General features: G+C 37.0%; 1 long non-coding RNA gene across 1 annotated transcript in view; it reads left to right on the top strand.

Moving 5' to 3' along the window:
- Nucleotides 1-22,846, top strand: part of LOC118520346 (uncharacterized) — a 593,589-nt gene extending 570,743 nt beyond the window's left edge. Inside the window, exons 4-5 of the long non-coding RNA XR_013446615.1 lie at nt 21,124-21,187; nt 22,662-22,846. This is a non-coding gene — a long non-coding RNA (uncharacterized LOC118520346). The remainder of the gene's footprint in view (nt 1-21,123; nt 21,188-22,661) is intronic.
- Nucleotides 22,847-23,071: the final 225 nt, after the last annotated feature.

Genomic DNA, 23,071 nt, shown 5'->3' with positions numbered 1-23,071 from the left:
GAGCCAATTGTCTGGTTGCTGGGTAAAAGGTAGGATTATGAATTTTTCAGTTTGACCTATCTATCGAAACGTATAGGCGCTGGGAATTTTATCTGAGCTGCCATCTCCATTTCAAACCAGTGGAAGTAAGACAGACAACAGAATGAGGGCTTCACCTTTTCTCAGCTGGAACTGAGGTCAGTCTTTTGACTCTCGTTTAAACTGTATCTACGAAGTTAGCCCCAGAAGGCTGACATTTTGGGCTTTTTTGTCTTTTTTGCAATGTTAGGAGTCTTGGCGGTGGTCAGAGATGTTGATTAGGTCTCTTCAAACCCAGATACTCTTCATAGATTAAAATCTTTAACTCGTCTCAAGATATAAAATATTTGGAACCATGGTAACTAAAAGAGGATATCCTTGAGAAGCCATGATTTTCCATTGTTTGCAGCTCTGTGCTGCAATTTTCCTTGTAAATCCCATTTTTGCAATGGTAGTCTGCTGCTACTAGGTGAGAATATTGCCACAGAGTCTAGACTTCAATGCTTCATCTCTTTTGATTGAGCTAGTAATAGGCATATAATTTATGACACAAAAAAATGGCCAATGTGAAACTCTATATTAAAATGCAAACAAAAGAATCAACATAGATCACTCTCTTTTTAACTGATGAAAATTTATATATGGGGAATTTATGCAAAGATCTTATTTGTGTAATTCAGTGAGTTTTTACCAATGCATACACCCATAAAGCCAATGCCCCAAATGAGATGCATAACATTTCCATTACCTCAGGAACTTTGAGGTAACTTTTACATTATACAACTTTTTTTACATTATCTGTTTTTTTAAGGGGATAGGGTATACACGAAAGTGGGAAAACCTTATTTAGAAAATATGAGAATATCCAGGGTTAAGTGTAGTTCAAAAAGCATCCCTCCTCACAAATCACATGGAGGGCGGGGGGCATATGTCTTAGCTTTGCCTGTAGAGTGTAACTTATGAAACTGTGTCATGCAAATGGATGCTCTGCATGGAAAAAGTGGGTGAAAAACATAGAACATTTAATGAAATAATAAGCCCCCAGAAACAATATGACACTTCGGTATTTCTCAACTGGTATCTCTTGTTGAAACATTAATCTTAGACACAAATAGACTATCAATCTTTTGGTCTGAAGGCACAAGTCTTCCCCTGGGATCTAGACCCAACTGCAGGATAGATGCAGTGTAGTTAAGGGACAGGGTATCTCTCCATCTTCTCAGTTGTCTCCCATGTGTGGCGCAAGTGAGTAAAGAGCTATCTGTGTGGGTGGTTCCTCTCTGTAGAAGAACTTCTATTACTCTTGGGGTATTTCTCCCCTCTCCCAGCTTTATTGAGATATAACTGACATACGAGATTGTATAAGTAAAAGGTATACAAGGTGATGATTCGATACCAGTATATATTGTAAAATGTTTACCACAGAATTAGTTAACACATTCTAACATCTCACATAACTACCATTTGTGTGTGTGTGTGTGTGTGTGCGTGTGGTCAGAACATTTAAGATGTGTTCTCTTAGCAACTTTCATGTATACGATATAGTATTAACTACAACCAGTACACTATACCTGAGATCCCTAGAACTTACTCATCTTACAATTGGAAGTTTGTACCCTCTGACTAACATTTCCTCATTTCTCACAACCTCCAGTCTCTGGCAACCATTCTGTTTTCTGTTTCTGTGAGTTTGTCTTTTTAGATTCTACATATAAATGATATCATACAGTATTTGTCTTTCTCTGTCTGAGTTATTTCACTTAGAATAATGTGTGCTTTCTTCAAAAGGAAGGAAATATCAATTCACTCTTGAAGATTAACAAATTACTCTTTCTAGACATTTCAGCTGAATTTTTCCAGCTGGACATATTTTGATATTTTATTTTTTGCTCCCCTAAAATGGCTTAGCAATCTGCAATATTTACAAAAATGCAAATTGCTTTTGTAAAATAGCTCTAAAGATTTTATATGTTAAGAAAATGATCAACCAAGAAACAAAACAAAACTCAAACAACTCAAACAAACAAATTTTAAATGAAATACTATCAAAAGAAATAATAAGCATTAAGGGAAGCTGCTTCTACGTATCTTTAATATAAAGTGCTATTCTATGCCTGGTAGGTGATGATGGTGATGATAGCAGAACTTAATGGCTCCCTCCTAGTGCCAGACTCTGAGCTAAATGCTTTGCATGAGTCACTTCGTTGCATCCTCAGCTAGAAATAGGCACCATTATTATTCCTGGTTTGTGGTTAAATAAACTGAGATTTAGCTGTATTAAATTAAGTAATGCCTCAGGTGGCTTAACTGAAAAGGGCAGATCCGGTAACCAAAACTAAACAAGGTCCAAAGACCTTGAACTCAACTCTCATGGGAATGTTTCTCCATATATGAGCCATGAAACATTTGCATCAGTGTTAAGGAAAAATGCAGGGTCTTTGGCCTCACACAAACTCTTCTATGTATATGTCCAAAGTGAATAATTGAAACTGGTCAAGTTCACAGTAATTCTTAAAACACAATTTCATTGTATATGCTCTCATAGTAGCCAACATATCTGCAAAGACAAAGAATGAATAATAAGAACCATTTTATCTATTACATCAGTTTTTGAAATGGGGTAGAAACAATTTGTGTCTACTTTCATTATCTATATAAATTGCCTAAATATAATGGTATTGGAAGAAGTGACTTGTTTTTACTAAATATGGAATTCTTTTTAATGTATTATAATCCAAGGGTTCTCAAATATTTGCCTGTCCCTCCACACACCTAAGTAATAAAATGAGCTGTTAGTAAGAATAGCTGACTGAGGCAGGGAGATGGAATAGGGTGCGTATAAAAAAGAACACTGTTGGTGGGGGGGCCTAGTTAATTAAAATTATCTCCCTAGATCATTTTGATACAACCCCTCATTTAGCTGAGAATCCTTGATGTCATTTTTGTCAACCACTACTACTGCTCATTTTAATACTGTGCTATTTTTAATTTTAGGTAAAAAAAATCATGGAATGTATTACTGGCAATATTCATAAAAGTATTTATTTGTACATCAGACATCATATATGTAGTAACTGAACCACAAGACATTCAGAAACTAGCCAAGAGGGGAGTCCATTTTATCTTGTTTCATTAAAGGAGGATCAAAAATTATTTGCTAGTCAATGATGGGGAACACAAAATTATAGTTAATAAATTTTACTGTATGAATTAAAATATTTATACAAAAAAGAGAGTTACAAAATATTGTCTATGCTGCTATAGCATATTCTGTTTGATATGAACATGTAATTTCTAGAAAAAGTTCAATTATTTCGGAGATCATATTGCACTCCATCACTAAAGTTCTAAATATTTTGATGCTGCAAAATTAATGACCAGTTCTAGTTTGGACTGACAGATATCCCATATCCCCAAATTACATTGTCAGATATTTGAGTTATTTATTCTGAATAAAACCACAATGCCAAATGTTGCTACAGAGTGTAGAGGAAAGTGTCATATCAATTAAGATGAAATCAGTAATGATCCATATGTTAAAAAGCAATAATTGTCAAGGCTAAGTCATTACTTAGGAACTTGAGTTTTATATATTCATGAATATATCAACGACATATTAACTCTTTTCCTCTTTTTGGATCTATAGAGAAGGGTGATATAAAAAAAAATACTTTGTCACCAAATTTCAAGCATTTTTTGAATTTAAAAAAAAACCCACCTTATTACAAATGGATGTCCCTTATACATGTCTCTATAACATAGCTCTACACTTCCACAGGGATATAGGTATTATTACAAGAGAGTGTCAAAAATCATCATTTTCTTGTATCTTTTACACAGCACATTGCCTCTTGAAATCTTGTCTGTATCACAGCTGGTTGTGAGCATCTTTTATCAATCCCACCGAACTATAAGCTCTTTGAAGGTAGAGTCATAGTGTTATCTTTGTTTCCACGTTTGTAGCATAGAGACTTGACAGGGGCAGATTCCGAGTAAAAAATTGTAGTTTCCTGTATTTGTTCTTCACATGAATGACCTGAGCAGAGAGGTTATGAAAACGAGTATTCCATTTCTGTGCTGTGAACCATGGGAGAGCCAGGACCTGTGGTTTCTACAAGCCGTTATCACAGAACGCGGCTATTTATAGTTGTCCTAAACACTCCTCTCAACAACACAAACATTTAGAAAGCATTTTCTCATGTGGATATGACTGCATTAAGATTTTTCACGTTTTTCTCTCTGATCCATTGTGAGAATTACTTAATATCCTTATTCACCACCTGCTCTATGCCAGGCATTGAAGGGAGAGGAAAATGTAAGCGTGTTCCCTGCAGCACCCACAGACCTTCCTGAGCCTCTCCAGAATTGTAGCAATCAGGATTCAGCCTTAGGTTACCCAGTGAGGAGCACTGCAATGTAGGCTGGAGGGAGTGAGAGGTGGAGTCTAGACGCCCGGCTAGAGCAGAGCTTAGATGTTGCTGAAACATAGCGCGTTGTTTCCAAATATGTTTCCAACAGAAGATTGGGGGTCATGCATTTCATATGAAGTCAGCTCTCTCCTTGAACATTTTCAGAGTCTGAATTAGTTTTTATTTTTATGAAGGATCTTTTTTTTTTTTTAAAGTTTTTTTTTATTTACTTGACAGAGAGAGACACAGCAAGAGAGGGAACACAAGCAGGAGGAGTGGGAGAGGAAGAAGCAGGCTTCCCGCGGAGCAGGGAGCCCGATGCGGGGCTCGATCCCAGGACCCTGGGATCATGACCTGAGCTGAAGGCAGACGCTTAACGACTGAGCCACCCAGGCACCCCTGAAGGATCTTATAGTAGAGATTTTATGATAGAGCATTAGGGTTGATGTTCAGGGTTATGTGGGATGGGAAGGGAGAAGAAGCTGAAGTAGTAAATCTTCCGATGTCTTCCCTGACCATGTTTCTATGTGTCTGGAATCAGGTTGCCAAACCAAAGTCAGAAAATCTGGGCAAGATTCACATCTCTAAACCTAGGTCAGAGACAAAGGATATGGAAGTACAAAGATGGATTCAGTAAAATCCTAAGTTAAATACCTATTCTCAAATAGTATTAATTTATCTCTATTACTGCATTTATCAAACCCAAATTAGACTAACATTTTATATATTAGTGATCTCAAATTATACTTCCATTCTATGGAAATAATTGATAGCACAATATTTTGATGATTAAACCCCAACAGCTAGAACTTTCAGCTAAATAAAATTTTCTTTCTTTTACTAAAAGAGAGCTGTGAAGGAAAATATAATAAAACAAACTGATTTTTAATTCCAAACTACAGACTATTTTTGCATTTAGCCAATCTACCAAACAATACGGAGTGTGAGCTTAAACAGCTGTTCAAGAATGTGAACCTAAGACACTTATATAATATAAATTACAAATAAATTTTATTAACTTTTACTTGCAGAGATGGGAATGCGGTTTGATATAATTGAAGAAATATGTTCAGTGAGAGCTGGAACAATAAAGAAGGAATCTGTTTTAACATATGATGTTTCCAGAGAAAAAAGGAGCAGGAATTATTTTCTTTCATTAAGAGAAAATGAAATGAGAGAATTTTCTAGTGCTGGTCCTTAGGCAGGAGCTCACCTCATTTGTACCAGTAATTTTCTGTATTAGTTATCACATATGTTTTCTCTTGAATACAGGAAAAGAGGAACATACTATGGAAATTTGAAATAAAATTATCACTGCTAAAAAAGAAGTTTCCCATATACCTTAATTATAATTCATCCTTCTTTTTGCTCCCATGACCTATTTAATTTATTCAACACTTTATTTTTTTTTATTCAACACTTTAATACTTTCTGCTTTTTACTGAAATAAATCGTCCTTAATATTAGTATCTAAATATAATAATCAATATAGTTTTAAAAGTCAGACTAAGAGTCTATCTTATCCTCCCTTATCTTTCCTACATAACCTATTTTGGGCTCACAAAGGACCTCTTAATTGTTAACAGTAATTCAGTGATTTCCCAATAGTTGGCTACTGTAGGAAAAAGTGTGGGAGGTAAAGAAAATAATGCTCTCATGCATTGAATATCATCATTATCTGAAATGATCCTCAATTTTCAAAGAAATAAGAATTAAATAGTTACTAATAAAAAGAAATTGGGTGTAATCTTCTCCTTGTTCAGAGGCAGAACCTGAGAATCAACTAAACAGAACCTCCTGATTCTGTTAATCTTGCATTAATCAGCAGGATTACTTTAGAGAGAAATTACTATGACTCTAGTCGTGAGCCAGACAATTTTACCAATAAAGATTCAGTTGTTCTACAGACTAGTTTAAAGTATTTGCATTGTGGATGTACTTACGCATTCCAGTATTTCATCAATATATACCCAATTTGCTAAAGTGAAGAAAATGTGCAAGCTTTTAGTCACTTCAAAAAAGCCTGATTTAAAATTTAGGTGATAAAATCAGCTAATAACTGGCATGGGTGTTTTGCTAAATCTAGGTATTGAAAAAAAATTATCTCCTGTAGTAAAATGGTAGACTATAAATATACTAAATCAAAGCAGAGTTCTCCTGAGTCATCTTAAAAGGGATGATGGCACTAAGGTCTGGTTGACCAGATTAAGTTTTAATAAAGAATTTTTAATAGAGAATGAAGTGGAAGGTGGTTCCTGAAGGAAGAATAAGATATCACCAAGACAAATTAATTAATTAATCCACATATTCTATGGTCAAAGGGCTGTGCTAAATTTTGAGAATACAGAAGTAAATCCTATCCTCATGGTCATAAAATTGAATGAATACACAAAAATCAAGTAAATAAACATATGAAAAACAAATGTGTTTATAAAATAATCATATACATATAATACATGTATATATGTTCATATATTCAAATATATTCCCATATTTATGTGTGTATGTATGTATATACATGTGTCTGTATATATGGGCATATCTTGGAGATATTGCAGTTCAGTTCCAGACCACTCTTATGAAGTGAATATTGTAATAAAGCAAGTCAAATTAATTTTTCTGGTTTTCCAGTACATAAAAAGTGATGTTTACAGTATACTGTAGTCCATTAAGGGTGCAATAGCATTATGTTAAAAAACAATGTACATACCTTAATTTAAAAATGCTTTATTGCTTAAAAGTACTAGCCATCATCTGAATTTTTGGTGAGTTGTACTCTTCTTGCTGGTAGAGGGTCTTGCCTTGATGTTGATGGCTGCTGACTGATCAGGTGGTTGCTAAAGGCTGGGGTGGCTGTGGCAATTTCTCAAAATAACAATAAAGTTTGCCACATCTGTTAACTCTTCCTTTCATGAATGATTTCTCTGTAGCACGGGATGCTGTTTGATAGTATTTTACCTATAGTAGAACTGCTTTCAAAATTGGGGTCGATCCTGTCAAACCCTACCACTGCTTTAGGAACTAAATTTAATTAATATTCTTAATAGTTTGTTGTCATTTTAACAATCTTCACAGCATCTTTACCAAGAGTAAATCCATCTCAAGAAACCACATTCTATGTTCATCCATAAGAAGTAACTCCTCATCCATTAAAATTTTTCATGAGATTGTGGCAATTCAGTCACATCATCTGGCTTCACTTCCAGCTCTAGCTCTCTTGCTACCTTCACCAGAACTGCAACCAATTCCTCCACTGAAGTCTTGAACCCCTCAAGTCTCCCAGGAAGGTTGGAATCAACTTCTTCCAAACTCCTGTTCATGTTGATATTTTGACTTCTTTCCATGAATCATGAATGTTCTTAATGACATCTTGAACGGCAAATCCTTTCCAGAAGGTTTTCAATTTACTTTGCACAGATTCATCAGGAAAATCACTATCTATGGCATCCTACAAAATGTATTTCTTAATAAGACTTGAAAATCAAAGTTATTCCTCGGTCCACGGGCTACAGGTTGGATATTGTGTCAGCAAGCGTGAAAACAACATTAATCGTATTATACATCTCCAATAGAGCTCTTGGGTGACCAGGTCCATTGTCAATAAGCAGTCATATTTTGAAAGAAATCTTTATTTTGAGCAGTAGTTCTCAACAGTGAGCTTAACATATTCAAGAAACCATGTTGTAAACAGATGTGCTGTCAACCAGGCTTTGTTGTTCCATCTATAGAGCACAGGCAGAGTAGATTTAGCATAATTCTTAAGGACCATAGGATTTTCAAAACGGCCGATGAGTATTAGCTTCAACTTACAGTCACCAACTCCACTAGCCTCTAACAAGAGGGTCAGCTTGTTCTTTGAAGCTTTGAAGCCAGGCATCGACTTCCTAGATGAAAGTCCTAGACGACATTGTCTTCCAATATACGGCTGTTTTGTCTACATTGAAAATCTGTTGTTTAGTGTAGCCACCCTCATTAATTATTTGAGCTAGATCTTCTTGATAAGTTGTTACAGCTTCTACAACAGCACTTGCTGCTTCACCTTGCATTTTTCTGTTACGGAGACGGCTTCTTTCCTTCAGCCTCATCAACCAACCTCTGCCAGCTTCCACCTTTCCTTCTGAGCTTCCTCACCTGTCTCAGCTTTCACAGATTGAAAAGAGTTAGGGCCTGGCTCCAGATTAGGCTTTGGCTTAAGGGAATGTTCTGGCTGGTTGGATCTTCTATCCAGACCACTCAAACTTTCTCCATAACAGCAATAAGGCTGTTTCACTTTCTTATCATTTGTGTGTTCACTGGAATAGCATTTTTAATTTCCTTCAAGAACTTTTCCTTTGCACTCACAGCTTGACTAACTGTTTGGTGCAAGGGCCTAGCTTTCAGCCTATTTCAGCTTTCAACATGCCTTCCTCACTAAGCTTAGTCTTTTCTAGCTTTTGATTTAAAGTGGGAGACAGTACTTGAATACTTAGAGGTCATCGTAGGGTTCTTAACTGGCCTAATTTCACTCGTGTTATGTGTCAGGGAATAGGGAGGTCTGAGCAGAGAGAGAGAGATGGGGAAATAGTCAGAACACATACAACATTCCTTGATTAAGCTCGCTGTCTTATATCAGCCTGTTTTGTGGTGCCCCCAAGCAATTCCAACAGTAACATCCAAGATCAATGATCACAGATCTCCACAACAAATATAATAATAAGAGGAAATTTTGACATATTGTGAGGATTACCAAAATGTAACATAGAGACATGAAGTGGGCAAAATCTTTTGGAACAATGGTGCCAATAAACTTGCTGAATGCAGGGTTTCCACAAACCCTCAATTTGTAAAAAAAAAAAAACAACCCACAATATCTGTGAAGTTCAATACAGCAAAACACAATGAAATGATGTATGCTTGTACTATAAGGCAAAGTAGGTGAGTTAACAGATAACAGAATGTTCTACTTTAGACTGGGCCATCAGGGAACATAGCTTTTGGGAGTTAATATTCATGCTAACACCTGAGGGGCAGGCAAAAGCCAGCTAAAGGAAAAGAGGGAGCATTTCAGGCAACTGAACAGCAAGTTCAAAAGCCTCGAAGTGAGATAGATATTTATCTGTGGGATAAAAGGAAAGTAAGTCAGTGTGACTGGAACCTGACAAGGGAGAGACCACTGACAGATAATTTTGCGCTTTTTGGGAAAGCAATTTTATCCTTCCAATTATTTGGGGGCAAAAATAGTGTTATTCTTGTCTCTTCTCTCATATTCCGTATAAGCTATAAGTAATTCTCGTAGGAGACACCTCTAAATATTTCCCGTTTCTGCCCGCTTTTACCATGTGTCCCAACTCTCATCATCTTTACATGGATTATTGCAAGGGCTTCTCAGTGATCTCTCCGCTTCACACTTGTTCGGCTCCAGTCTATGTTCAACTGCAGCAGCCTCTTCTCTGACCTTGTCTCTACCTCTGCTGTCCCTTCTCTTTGCTCACACAGCTAGCTCCAGTCACATGAAAAAGCCATAAATCCACACAAAGCTTTCCAAGCTTTAGTTTCGCAGACCTAGTTTATGAAATTAAAATAAAAGAAGTTTCTGAGAACATACATGTAAATGTTTACTATCATAGTCCCAAGTTCTAATGAAATATTAGCAGCTGTAGACATTATTATTGCTGATTATAAAATTGGCTAGTCAAGAGAAATAAAATGTGCCATTCAGAGACTTACTTTTCTTGTTCTATTTCTAGTTGTTGCCATAAATTAATACAGTACCATTTGAATTTGAACAGTGCATTTTCTTTTATAAGGCACCTAGTCCAAGAAGTTATTACTTTTGTATTAAATTTGTAGTAAATCTGGAATGAGTAGAAAAACAATATTTGTTTTAAAAAGATTTTATTTATTTATTTGAGAGAGAGAAGGAAAGCACAGAAGGACAGTGACAGGGAGAAGCTGACTCCCCACTGAGCAGAGAGCCCAATGTGGGGCTCGATCCCAGGACCCTGAGATCATGACCTGAGCCGAATGCAGACGTTTAACTAACTGAGCCAACCAGGCACCTCAAACAATACTTTTTTTTAATTGAAGTATAGTTGACACACAACATTACATTAGTTTCAGGTATACAACACCATGATTCAACAACTCCGAAGGTTATGTTATATTCACCACAAGTGTACCTACCATCTGTCTTGAAACAGCACCATTCCAATACCATTGACTATATTCCTTAGGCTTTACCTTTTACCCCGTGACTTATTCATTCCATAACTGGAAGCCTGTACCTCCCACTCCCCTTCAGCCATTTTGCCCATCCCCTCGGCCCCTATCCTCTGGTAACCATCAGGTAGGCAAATATCACTGAGACTCACTTTTGAGATGTTAAGTGACTTGAAAAGATACAAAAACAGCATCCCTTAAGGAAAGCTGCACTATAAGCCATGGGCACACAGACTTTACACGTGTGTGGCTCCTGTATGTTTTAGAATGAGTGAAAGTAACACAAGTTAACCTCCACAAACACTGAAGCTGAAGGGTGTAATCAAGAGGATTTTGCAATAAATGTATGGCCTTCCTTTATTACTTATTTGCAATTTTTCACTTTCCGTTTCTTATCTTTGTATTGGGCATCTGAAAGGAAGTAAAAAAGGACTTGAAGAAAACAACTAAGTCCAGAGTGACTCTCCGTATATTGTTTTCAGACTGTTTGTTGCTTTTTAGATTTTTTTATAGTATTTTTATTCTTATTACTTAAAGAATGGATAGAAGGCACTTCATGATAGGGACCAATCATGCTTAAAAAAATAATGTTCTGTGTACAGTAGTGAGAACACTATCAATTTCACTCTCTGCACTATTTACCACTTACTTGAAAGAAGCATTATGGGGCTTATTGCCTCATCCGGTTCATTTTAAAGTTGGAGAACTATCTCCAGTCTCTATGCATTCAAAAAAATGAGACATCTCGTATGCTGTATATTCTAATTAATCAATTATTTATGAAATGATAACACAAAAGAGAAATATGCATAACAAGCTTCTTAAACCCTTTTCAGGAAGAATTTCCTGCCAAGAAAGAATTTAACTGTTTGCATAATATTATACGCTTTTCTGTACTGGTATTTGAGCTCTACAAGAAGAAAGGTACATTCCTGATAAATAATGATAGAAACACATTATCATTTAAACTATCCATAATAAGACGTTCCTAATGGGTGCTTCATGTGAATTCATGCTCCTTTTCTGGCAAAAAATGTAATTTGCTAGACAAAATCGAAGCTTCATTATATATGAATGTAAAATATGTCTATTGTAAAGCAGATTACTTTTCTCCAATGTGTTTCACAAAATTTACCATGGCAAAAGTACAATCTTAGCTTATCCTAGAGTCTGTTTCTCCTTTTAAAATAAGACATATTTAAGCATATAAATTAAACTAGATATATTCAGTGTTTAGGAAACTATGATCATTTATTTTCTAGTGACATGGAAGGCATCATATAATGGGACCTTATAGAACATGAGTAGGGTATAAAAATATAGAGCAAAAATAATCAATGTCCATATTTATATCAACATTATCATGTTACATGACTTTCTATGAAGTTACACATATTGTCATTAATTTAAAAGAATTTTAAATTAACATTTTTTAAAAATTATTTTAAATAAATAAATAAATAAATTTTATTTAAATAATTTAAAAGAAATATGACCATAGAACAATGTGTAATTAGGGATAAATTTCTTGTATACTATAGGAAAGTGCATAAAACTCATATCTTCTTTTTTTTTTTAAAGATTTTATTTATTTATTTGAGAGAGAGAGAGCGCACACAGAGGGAGAGGGAGAGAAAGAAGCAGGCTCCCTGCTGAGCAGGGAGTCTGATGCGGGACTCGATCCCAGGCCCCTGGGATCATGACCTGAGCCGAAGGCAGACACTTAACCAACTGAGCCACCCAGGTACCCAAAATTTGTATCTTCTAATAGCATAGATACTTTTAAGTTAAAATTCTTTTTAAAAATTTTTTTAAAGATTTTATTTGTTTGAGAGAGAGAAAGAGAGCATGAGTGGGGGTGGGGGACAGAGGGAGAGGGAGAAGCAGGCTCCCCACTGAGCAGAGAGCCCAATGCAAAGCTTGATCCCAGGACCCCGGGATCATGATCTGAGCAGAAGGCAGATGCTTAACTGACTGAGCCACCTAAGCTCCCCTTAAGTTAAAACACCAATGAAGCACTAACTTTTAGATATTTTAACTGGGAAGTCAGTGAGAATATACATATTTGTTCAATTTGAAACATTATAAATAAACCATAGAACCTGCTTTCATTTATATATACATATAAATGTATATTTTCAATTATTTACCTATAAACATGTGTATAGTTAATATATACACACATGTATATGTTTATTATATATGTTACATATATATCTGAAAAATGATGACAAAAAATTGTGGTACTCATCATTTACCTTACATTGAAGAAGTGGCAGACTTGGCAGAAATATATTTTGTCATTTTCTCATTCTTTAATAGGATTGATGGCAATACTTTCAATCTTAAATGACAAAATGATTAAAACCTCGGTATCTGGGCCCCAAGCTATATGATGGTGGGTTGAATACAACATAATATTTGGTCCTAGACATCAAAGTTCTTGTAATCAGATTCTGGAAACAAAGCATAAATGTGTATATATAGTGAACTGAAAGTCACATATACGTGCCAGAGAAAGCCAAGCCAGTAACTGATGACCAGTTCAACTCATAAAGAGACTTGATATGAAAGCTGAATCCAAATAGAAGCATCAAGTACAATCTGGGCCACTTCTATTCTCTTCCTCCGTATATTGACCTGGAGATGTGGAGACAAGGACAGGCATTTGGAAGCAGAACTGAAAGATAAACAGAAATGCCAGTGGGTAGACATGTAGGTCAAAAGCACAAGGAAGTGAGGCAAGTGATGTGTAAACAGAAGCTAAGATCCAGCAAAAACCATGAAGTGCAGGATAGGTTTGCAGACTAAAAGGTGAAGAGTTAATAGTAGCCACAGGAACGGTGTAAGTCCAGACAAAAAGAACTGACTCAATTTTAATGATAAAGCATAGCATTTTCCCGCTATTGCGGAGAGGTTTGAAGTACATTCAGAAGTCCGTGAGACAGCTTAAGTTCGAGCTGCGGGGGCTGGTCATGTTCCTGGATCCCATGACATGAACTAAAGTTGGGTGACTGACACATCTGTCCCTTTTATTCCATGTGTGTCTTTACAGTGAAGCACTCGTCTCATTATTATATGTGGTTACCTCAGGTATTATTTTCCTATTGCTGTTGCAACAAATTACTACAAACGTAGTGGCTTAAAACAACACAAATTTATGTCTTATAGTCTGGAAGACAAAAGTCCTAAGTGGGTCTCGCTATGCGGAAATCCAGGTGTTGGAAGGGCAGCATTCCTTCAGAAAGGATTGCTCTAAGGGAGACTACATTCCCTTGCCTTTTCCAGCTTCTCGCCTTCTCATCTCTTTGTTCTTTTTCTTTTTTTTTTAATTGAAGGATAAGTGACATATAATATCCTGTTAGTTTCAGATGTGCATCACAGTGATTAAATATTTTTATACATTACAAAATGATCCTTGTGATGTCTAGTTACCATCTAGTGCCATACAAAGTTATTACAATATTATTGCCTATATTCCCTGTGTTGTACATTACATCCCCATGACTTATTTATTCTATAACTGAACATTTGACCTCTTCATACCCTTGCTCGATTTTGCTTGCCCTCAGCCTCTCCCTCCTCTGGTCACCAACAGTTTCCTGTGCCTATGAGTCTGTTTCTGTTTTGTTTTGTTTGTTCATTTGTTCTGTTTCTGTAGATTCCACGTATATGTGAAATCAAACAGTATTTGTCTTTCTGTGTAAGGCTTAGAGTAATACTTTCTGGATCCATCCATGCTGTCACAAAAGGCAAGATTTCATTCCTTTTTATGGCTAAATGATATTCCAGTATATATGTATGTAGATATATGTATCACATCTTTTTTAGCCATTCATCTATCAAAGGACACTTAGGTTGCTTCTGTATCTTAGCTATTTTAAATAATGCTGCAATAAAATAGGTGTGCATATATCTCTTCAAATTGGTGTTTTTATTTTCTTCATAACAATACCTGAAGTGGAATTGCGGGATCATGAACATCTCTCTTTCTTTCTTTCTTCCTCTTTCTTTCTTTCTTTTCTTTCTTCCTTCCTTCCTTTCTTTCTTTCTTTTTAAAGATTTTATTTATTTACTTGAGAGAGAGAGAGAGCACAGAGGGAGAGGGAGAGGGAGAAACAGACTCCCCGTTGAGCAGAGAGCCCGATGCAGGGCTTGATCCCAGGATTCTGAGATCATGACCTGAGCCAAAGGCAGAAGCCCAACTGACTGAGCCAGCCAGGCGCCCTACATCTCTCTTTCTGTGTGAGTACATTAGACCCACCTGAGCCATCCAGTAAAATCTCCCCATCTCAAGATAACTTAAACACACCTGCGAAGTCCCTTCCAGCATGTGAGGTAACATATTCACAGGGTTGGCAAATTAGGAGGTGAACATTGTGAGAGAGCCTTTATTCTGCCAACTGTACCTCACATAATGCAAGTTCCAGGGTCTAGTTGACAAACAGTTTTTCAGAAGGCTACGTTATGGGACTTTATTAGTAGGAGAAAAAACTTTGGGTTTGGCTAACCAGAGAAGTCGTTGCAGAAGAGAAGCAAGTTGGGTAGGTAGAATGATGAAGGTAAGATGAGTTTTTATTGTTAAAGAAGAGGATGAATTCAATTCCAGGGTGTGTGTAGAGAAAAAAGGTGGAAAAAGAAACAGGTTCAAAAGAGGTGTATCAGCAGGTTGGTGGAAGTAGAATATTCAGAAGAGAACAGATGGAAAGCAGCTGGAAAAGTGAGATTTGGAAAAAATGTGGTATCTTGGGGCGCCTGGGTGGCTCAGTTGTTAAGCGTCTGCCTTCTGCTCAGGTTGTGATCCCGGGGTCCTGGGATCGAGCCCCACATCGGGCTCCCTGCTCAGCGGGAAGCCTGCTTCTCCCTCTCCCACTCCCCCTGCTTGTGTTCCCTCTCTCGCCGTGTCTCTCTCTGTCAAATAAATAAATAAAATCTTAAAAAAAAAAGAAAAAATGTGGAATCTTATTGATGGGGTTTTGGAATACATATGAAGTTTGGTGGGGGTGAGGTCTGGAGCCGATGGCCAAGAAGGAATTCTTGAGACGTCTCTGGTGCAAAAATGTGGTTTTATTAAAGCATGGGGACAGGACCCATGGGCAGAAAAAGCTGCCCCAGGTTTGTGAGGTGTGGCTGATTATATACTTGGGAATTGGGGGAGGTATGGAAAATGGAGATTTCAAAAGGATTTTTGTATGTTAAAGAAGACTCACAGGATAGGAGGCCTTGCCATTGTCAAGTTAAGGTTGTTTTTCCTCCTAGTAAGGCATTAACAGTAAGATAGTTGGGAGCTTCCTGGAGGAACATTACACTCTGCCCACTTCAAGTATCTGTCAATGGCTGCAGATTATAAGGTCATTTAATTCTATCTACATTCCCTTCTGGAAGCTAGGCCATTGATAGAAATGCTTTGTTCTTATAAATTGCCAAGACTTTTGTAAACTGAAGGAGACTCACGTCTTGTAGGATTGTAATCTCTGTAAGTTAACTATTTGTTTTTCTTTTAGGGCAGCCAGGAGTGACTGAGGAATGTCACATATATCCCATGGGGGGGGGGGGTTGTGTCGTGTCAACTTATGCCTGTCCTCAGCTAGCCTTCTGCTTCCTCATCCTTATGAAAATATAACAGAAAGGTTTTTGTTTGAACACGTAATCATCGACTAAACACAGTGTTGAATGGAAAATTCCACGTATCTGTTGCAGTGTAAAGTCATGAAGTATAACTACCTGAGCTAGGGAGTAACAAATACAATGGAAATTGAAGGGGAAATATAAAGAAAAATTTTACTTGATAAATACAGATATATAAAATATTTACTTGCTGAATGTAGATAGATGTCATTAAAATACATTTTATTTTTATTTTTAAGTATCAACATTTATTTTCAATTAGTATGAAGCAATGGTATGAAGAAATCATAGCAACAAATATAAAGTAATATTTACATCTAATTATAATTTATACTTCAGCATAAATATAAATTTATATCTATCATTCTTACATGTGAACATGAGTAATATTGCTGATATTCAAGGTAAAAACTAAAGTCTCAAAAAAGAGACTTTTACATTTTGATTGTATTCAGAAGACTTTATGTTTCTTCTTGGCTTGGTACTGATAGTTTCATCATCACGTATAGTCTCAATCAGAGTTTGCTCCATTGCAACTATATTGGTGTACTATATTGTCACAGGAAAGAGAGAGAGAGAGAGAGAGAGAATGAGGTGAAGAAAGGAAGGAAGGGGGTGGGGAGGGAAGGAGAATTCTGTTTCGTTTATGAAGCCCTGTTTAGGAAACATTCTTGTTCTACTAAGGCAGAAGTGATATATGTTCACGCCAACCAAAACCACCTAACCTCTAATATGAGACAAAAAACAGTGGGGCGCCTGGGTGGCTCAGTTGGTTAAGCATCTGCCTTCAGCTCAGGTCATGATCCTGGGGTCCTGGGATCTATGTCGGGCTCTCTGCTCAGCGGGGAGCCTGCTTCTCCCTCTCCCTCTGCCTGCCACTCTGCCTACTTGTGCTCTCTCTTTCTCTCTGTCAAATAAATAAATAAAATCTTTAAAAAAAGACAATAACAGTAACTATCTGAAAACAAGATCTATCCTGAATACTATTGTCTTTGAAACTAGACAGTAGATGATAAGGTACTCTCACTGTAAAAAATGATGATAAGCAGTTCAAAGAATGATTTGCTATGTGCCAGACCCTTGACATGATTTAATATCCTAACAGTACTACGTTCTCACGTGAGGATACCGAGATTCAGAGAGGTTAAATGTTTGTGGTCACATAGCTAGAAATTGGTGCTTGGTGTGTGGAGGATCAGCCATGGTATTTTCATTCTTGCTACCCCATCTTTGGAACCCTATATTAAATAGCATTGCTGCTCTAAAACTTAGAAGTTGGAATCACAGTGTCCACCCCAGTGCCAGTATTTTATAAATATTAGTGTAGCTGGGATAGGAAACGACTCTTATTTTTCTTGCGATAATATAAAGGGTCTTTTATAACACTGGTTTTTTATTTGACTTAATTTGATTTAGTCTGACCTGATTCAAGAACAGGCAAGCACAACCATGAGGTAAAGCATACTTCTTAGTAGCTAATCGTTTAAGTAGTTGCATTGATGCATGCCATTTAGTGATTTTGATCGAACTGGTTATGATGTATATTTTAAATGTAAATACCCAACAAGGCCTCATGGTATCCAAAAAAGCTAAGAGTCTAAAAGGAAACGATAGTTCTCTGCACCCCAATCAGCATTGAAAAAAGGAAAAAAAACAAAAACAAAAATGAAAACTCTGTTTCAGTTATCTTGGTGTGTGTAAGTGGTTCTCATACCTGTCTGCACGTTTGAATGATCTAGGGTATTTTTTTTTTTTTTAAAGACTGATATCTGGACCCCTCTATCACGAAATTCTGATTTAATTGGTCTGTTGTGAGGATGGATGATCTACATTTTTAAATATCACTTTGTATTTATATCTATTATGGATGCTGCTTTAAGAACCTCATTATAAACAGTAATGTTTCTCCCTGCTTGGCAGCACCACAGTACTTATTGCTGTTCCAGTAAGTTATTAAGTTAAGAAAGGATTCTTCAAAGGACAATAGACATGCTAGACGTTTCAGAACATGAGAGGTTCTTACTGTATGCCAAAATAAAGCTCTGGGACCATATGATAAAAACACGAGCATGGGTTATTTTCTATGAGGGCTATAGAAACCAATGCCATTTAAATAATGTGTCTTTTCATCCCATGAATATCTATTTTTAAGTTTTGCTTTGTTTTTCGGTAGTGGCAGTGGATGAAAATATTTTCAGATTACAAATTTCCAAATGGGCAACACTGGAAACATTGTTTCTACTTGGCCATTTGATAGAAGGTGAGAGGCCTGAGGGAAGGAACAGTGCAAGGAACTTTTGCCTTTGTTGTGAGGATTTACAATTATAGGAGGGTCATGTCTGGGTTGAGTTTTCTAAGATGGCTTTATATTTTTATGTGCTCCTTCCAGGCTTCTCAGAATGTTGGTACTCATTCTGTTAAACAGACAAAGGGAAAGCCAGAAAGGATATAATTGTTCTTGGATTGGTTTCTTCTAAAGAGTGTTCACTTGGGTTTTTGCTTTATAATTTAAATATTAGTATTACTATTGTTAACAACCTTTGTAAAGGCCTCTAGAGAAATACTTAAAATATTGCAGCATGTCTAGGTTCCCCCTACAAGCCAGGGTTTCCAAATCTATGGGTTTATTTGGGAATTGACTAGCTCGTGTGGTTAATGCCCTTAGATGAATGATGTACATTTGAACAAATCGTTGTTCCAAGTTCAAAGCTACCACCCACGGCCTCAGAAAATAAAGTAGGAAGATGGTTTCTTTAAAACAAAAGTTGAAGCTGGAAAGCAAATGTTTTTACTGGTAATGCTGGGTAAATAAGGGTGGAGAGTTTCGAGCCCTCTCTAGACAAACTAAATCAGGAAAAAAAAAAGGCATTTATCTTATGAGTCATATGTGAAGTTAATAGAGATCCACCTGTACTTGTTTGGTTTTGACCTTTTTCACATAAAATAAGAACTAGAAAGCTACTATTTTTTAAAAATTTTTTAAAAAGATTTTATTTACTTCTTTGACAGAGAGAGACAGCTCGAGAGAGGGAACACAAGCAAGGGAAGTGGGAGAGGGAGAAGCAGGCTTCCCACTGAGCAGGGAGCCAGATGCAGGGCTCGATCCCAGGACCCCGGGATCATGACCTGAGGAGCTGAAGGCAGATGCTTAATGACTGAGCCACCCAGGCACCCCAGTCAGATTTCTTTTAAATGCACACTTGCTTCATCCCTTAAAACTTTTTTCAGCTATGTGAAAGGCAACCATATGGACCATAACAATTTGTACTCAATAGATTAAGAATTCTCTACTAAGAATTTTCTACATACCAGAAACCACTCTCCTTAGGATGAATGGAATATTACAAATACCCCCAAGATTGTTCAGCTACAAAATTATTCCTTTTCAATCCTACACTAAAGTCTTTCCTTCATTTGTTCTATCCCAACCACATTTAAACATGCTTTAATGGCATATCCCTTCTACATGAAGGGATAAAACAAATAGTCACACATTTGAACCTGTACCCACATGCATGTATTCAGTCCACGGGCTCAATTACCACCTGTCAACAGATGGTTCCCTAATTCCATTCTCTATGTGCTTAATGGACATCTCATATACCTCAAACTCAGAATGTCCAAAATCAGATTTATTAATTTTTCTCACAAATTTGCCCCTTCTTCAGGTTTCTCTATCTCATTAAATAACCTACAATTACTCAATCTTGCAAATACCTTTGATTCTTTTTTCTATGCCCCATTTCATTTAACAATCACCAAATCCAGTTGATTAACTCAACCTCTTCAAGGTCTCTTAAGCCGTATACTGTTTCAGCATACTGCCACTAGCATGAGTTACCACATCTTTGCCCTGACCTCTGCAATAATCTCTTATTGGTTCCCCTGCATCCACTTGCCCTGATCCAAAATATTATTTTCAAATTAAAATTCAGTTGTATTAGTTCTGCTTTAAAATTTCCAATGAATTCCTATTGCTCTACTTATAGAATCTGGAACATTTAATGCAGCTTATAAGGGTCTCCACATGAAGCCTTAACTTCCTTCCCAGACCCGTTTCACCAGACTCTACACCCAGATATTCTAGACTCTTTTACAGCACCTCAAAGAAGACACATTCTAATGCTAGTCCACTGCTTTGCCTATGCCATATTCTCTGTTTAGATTGAGTCAATCCATCCAATTTTGTATTTGCACTTTAATACTGTCTACTTTTCCTTATAATCTCAACATAATGCCATTTTACCAGAAAGTCTTCCCTAAGCCCATAGGGTAGGTTAAAGTCCCCTGATATATCACAATGCTTCTCTCTGTACATTACACATGCAGTTATTCTGTCTAGATCATCTACTCCATGAGGACAGCTACTCTCTCTGTCTTATTCTTGACAGTATTCTAGTGCCTAGGACAATGCATGATTTATAGAATTAATTTTATAGCTGGCCATAAGGTCTAAACACATAGATATTAATTATATATATATTATATATATACAGATCAGATCCCTTCAGTGATATATTAAGGCATGCATCTTTTTAGTGAAAATCAGAGACACAAATCTGAGGCAACCCAGGGATTGAAGGAAATGCAGTGTTGATGCACTGAGTTTACTACAACTTTGTACCATGCATTGTATTATGAATTGAAAATAGAAAACAACACATCAAACATATCATGTAATGTCATTGGCCACATTATGTATTATAATGCAGTGGTGACTGATATTTTGCTATCTATATTGACTTATGTTTTCAGACTATGGCCATACTGTAGAATTAACATTTTCAACTGAAAATTGTACACTTGCTTATAGTCTTCACCCGAACAAACACTGGTTCACTGCTTTCTTTTCACCCTAATAAACTTTCAGGACTAAGTGCTGAGAAGACTGGTCTCCTTGGACAAATAGATCAGTGAGGCATAAAGACAGAAAGGTAAGGATTTGACAAGTTGCTTTTGGAATAAAAGAGGAGTACAAGAGGGAGTTTTGGCTTCCAGATATCATCTTAAAAAGAAGTATTAAAAAGTATATGGAGAGGAATGTCTTTCTAGAGATCACATTTATGGTTCCTTTTTTTCTAAGACATACTGAGAAGAGATTTTGTTTTAGCCAGGGATTCATTTGCAGTGTTTATTAAATGTGATTTTTTTTTTTTTTAACTTGCACCTCATCCTGAACTTTGTAACAAAGGAAGAACAGGAAAGAATAGTCAGTTACAATTGAAGCTTAGTTTAAGTAGAGGAGAGGGAAATATTGGCACTGTTTTATAAGCCCTTGAGTTAAGTTCCAGTATAAATACTGCTTGCATCTTTTAAAGGCACTGCTGGCCATTGTCATCTGGCACAAATACAAATATCTATGATATGAGAGATATTTAGGCATTGGAGGGCTTCTCCAGGGCAAGTCCCACATGTCAGAGAGGCCCCAGGCATGCATTGTTTCTGAGTCCCACCTGAGTATGTACCTGACAAATTTGCTTCAGAGATCCTAATCCTTTGGAGTTGGGGAGGCCAAAACAGGGAAGTAGTTCACATAGAAGAACTAGGCATTGTAGCCATAGTGAGGGGTGGGTTGCAGGTGCCATATGTTCAAGTTATTTTCCGAAAAGCATTTCTTATGGCAGTTATTGATTGGATCATTTCCTTGAAGCTCAAATACTGAAGCCTATCGTCACCTTAGAGATACAGTAGCTCTGAGAAGAGTCAGCTTCTGCTATGTCCAAACAAAGGGCTCATGCAGAGAATGCTAGACATGATTAGGACATGCTCCAACTTTGAAGAAGTACTGTCCGAGGACTTGAGGCAGCTCGTAGATATTGAATCACCAGAGGTCATTCCCATCTACATTCTATGGATAGAAGATGTCAGAAAGTGAAAGTGTAACAAAGAAAAATGACACTATCCCTGCTCTTCTAGGTTTCCACCAAATGACATCCCCAAAGTCCCCAGTCTAGAGAATTTTTTTTCCAGGATACCCTGAGAAGGAGAGGTCACAGAAGGCTTTTTCATATCTTGAATGTGCTCAGAGAAAGTGACATAAAATAAGGCCGCAAGATGTTTGACTCTGTAGGGAAACATTATGCTCTTTGAAATCAATAATTTGTGAGCACACAGAAAACATACTGATATACTGCATATTCCCTGAGTTCCATGGCCCTGTGCCTTCTCATCATGGAAGTGCATTAAAAAAAAAAAAAATTTCTATGGCTGTGAGTAGATAGTCTAAATAGGCCCATTATTAATAAATTGTCACAATATATCACGAATTCAGAATGCCCTAGGGTGTTTATGAGGAAGCAGCTGATTTTCAGCACAGGATTTGAAGAACAGATAGAATTAAATACTGACGGCTAATGAGAATAAAGAAAAATGCCTTTGTTGTCTCAAAGGGTTTTACTATTTTGACAGGATGCTCAAAGGCAGTGCTTCTCAATCTTCTTCCTGGCATGGTATGCATAGAGAATAACACTGCTACAGGGACACAAGAATCATTGAGAGGAATCCTTCCAGCAAGAAGGTTGCCAGGCCAGGTAACCCCAGAAGCCACAGGCCCTACACTCAATAGTGATGAGAAGAAATGCATCAGCACTTAAAAAGAAAAGAAAACAGGGGCACCTGGGTGGCTCAGTCATTAAGCGTCTGCCTTTGGCTCAGGTCCTGATCCCAGGATCCTGGGATCGAGCCCCGCATTGGGCTCCCTGCTCGCCGGGAAGCCTGCTTCTCCCTCTCCCACCCCCCCTGCTTGTGTTTCAGCTCTTGCTGTCTCTCTCTCTCTGTCAAATAAATAAAATCTTAAAAAAAAAAAAAGAAAACAAAAC

The sequence above is a fragment of the Halichoerus grypus genome, chromosome 1 (assembly GCF_964656455.1).
Source record: "Halichoerus grypus chromosome 1, mHalGry1.hap1.1, whole genome shotgun sequence".
NCBI lineage: Eukaryota > Metazoa > Chordata > Mammalia > Carnivora > Phocidae > Halichoerus > Halichoerus grypus.
The sequence above is the reverse complement of the archived record's forward strand: the minus strand, read 5'-3'. Positions and strand labels throughout refer to the sequence as shown.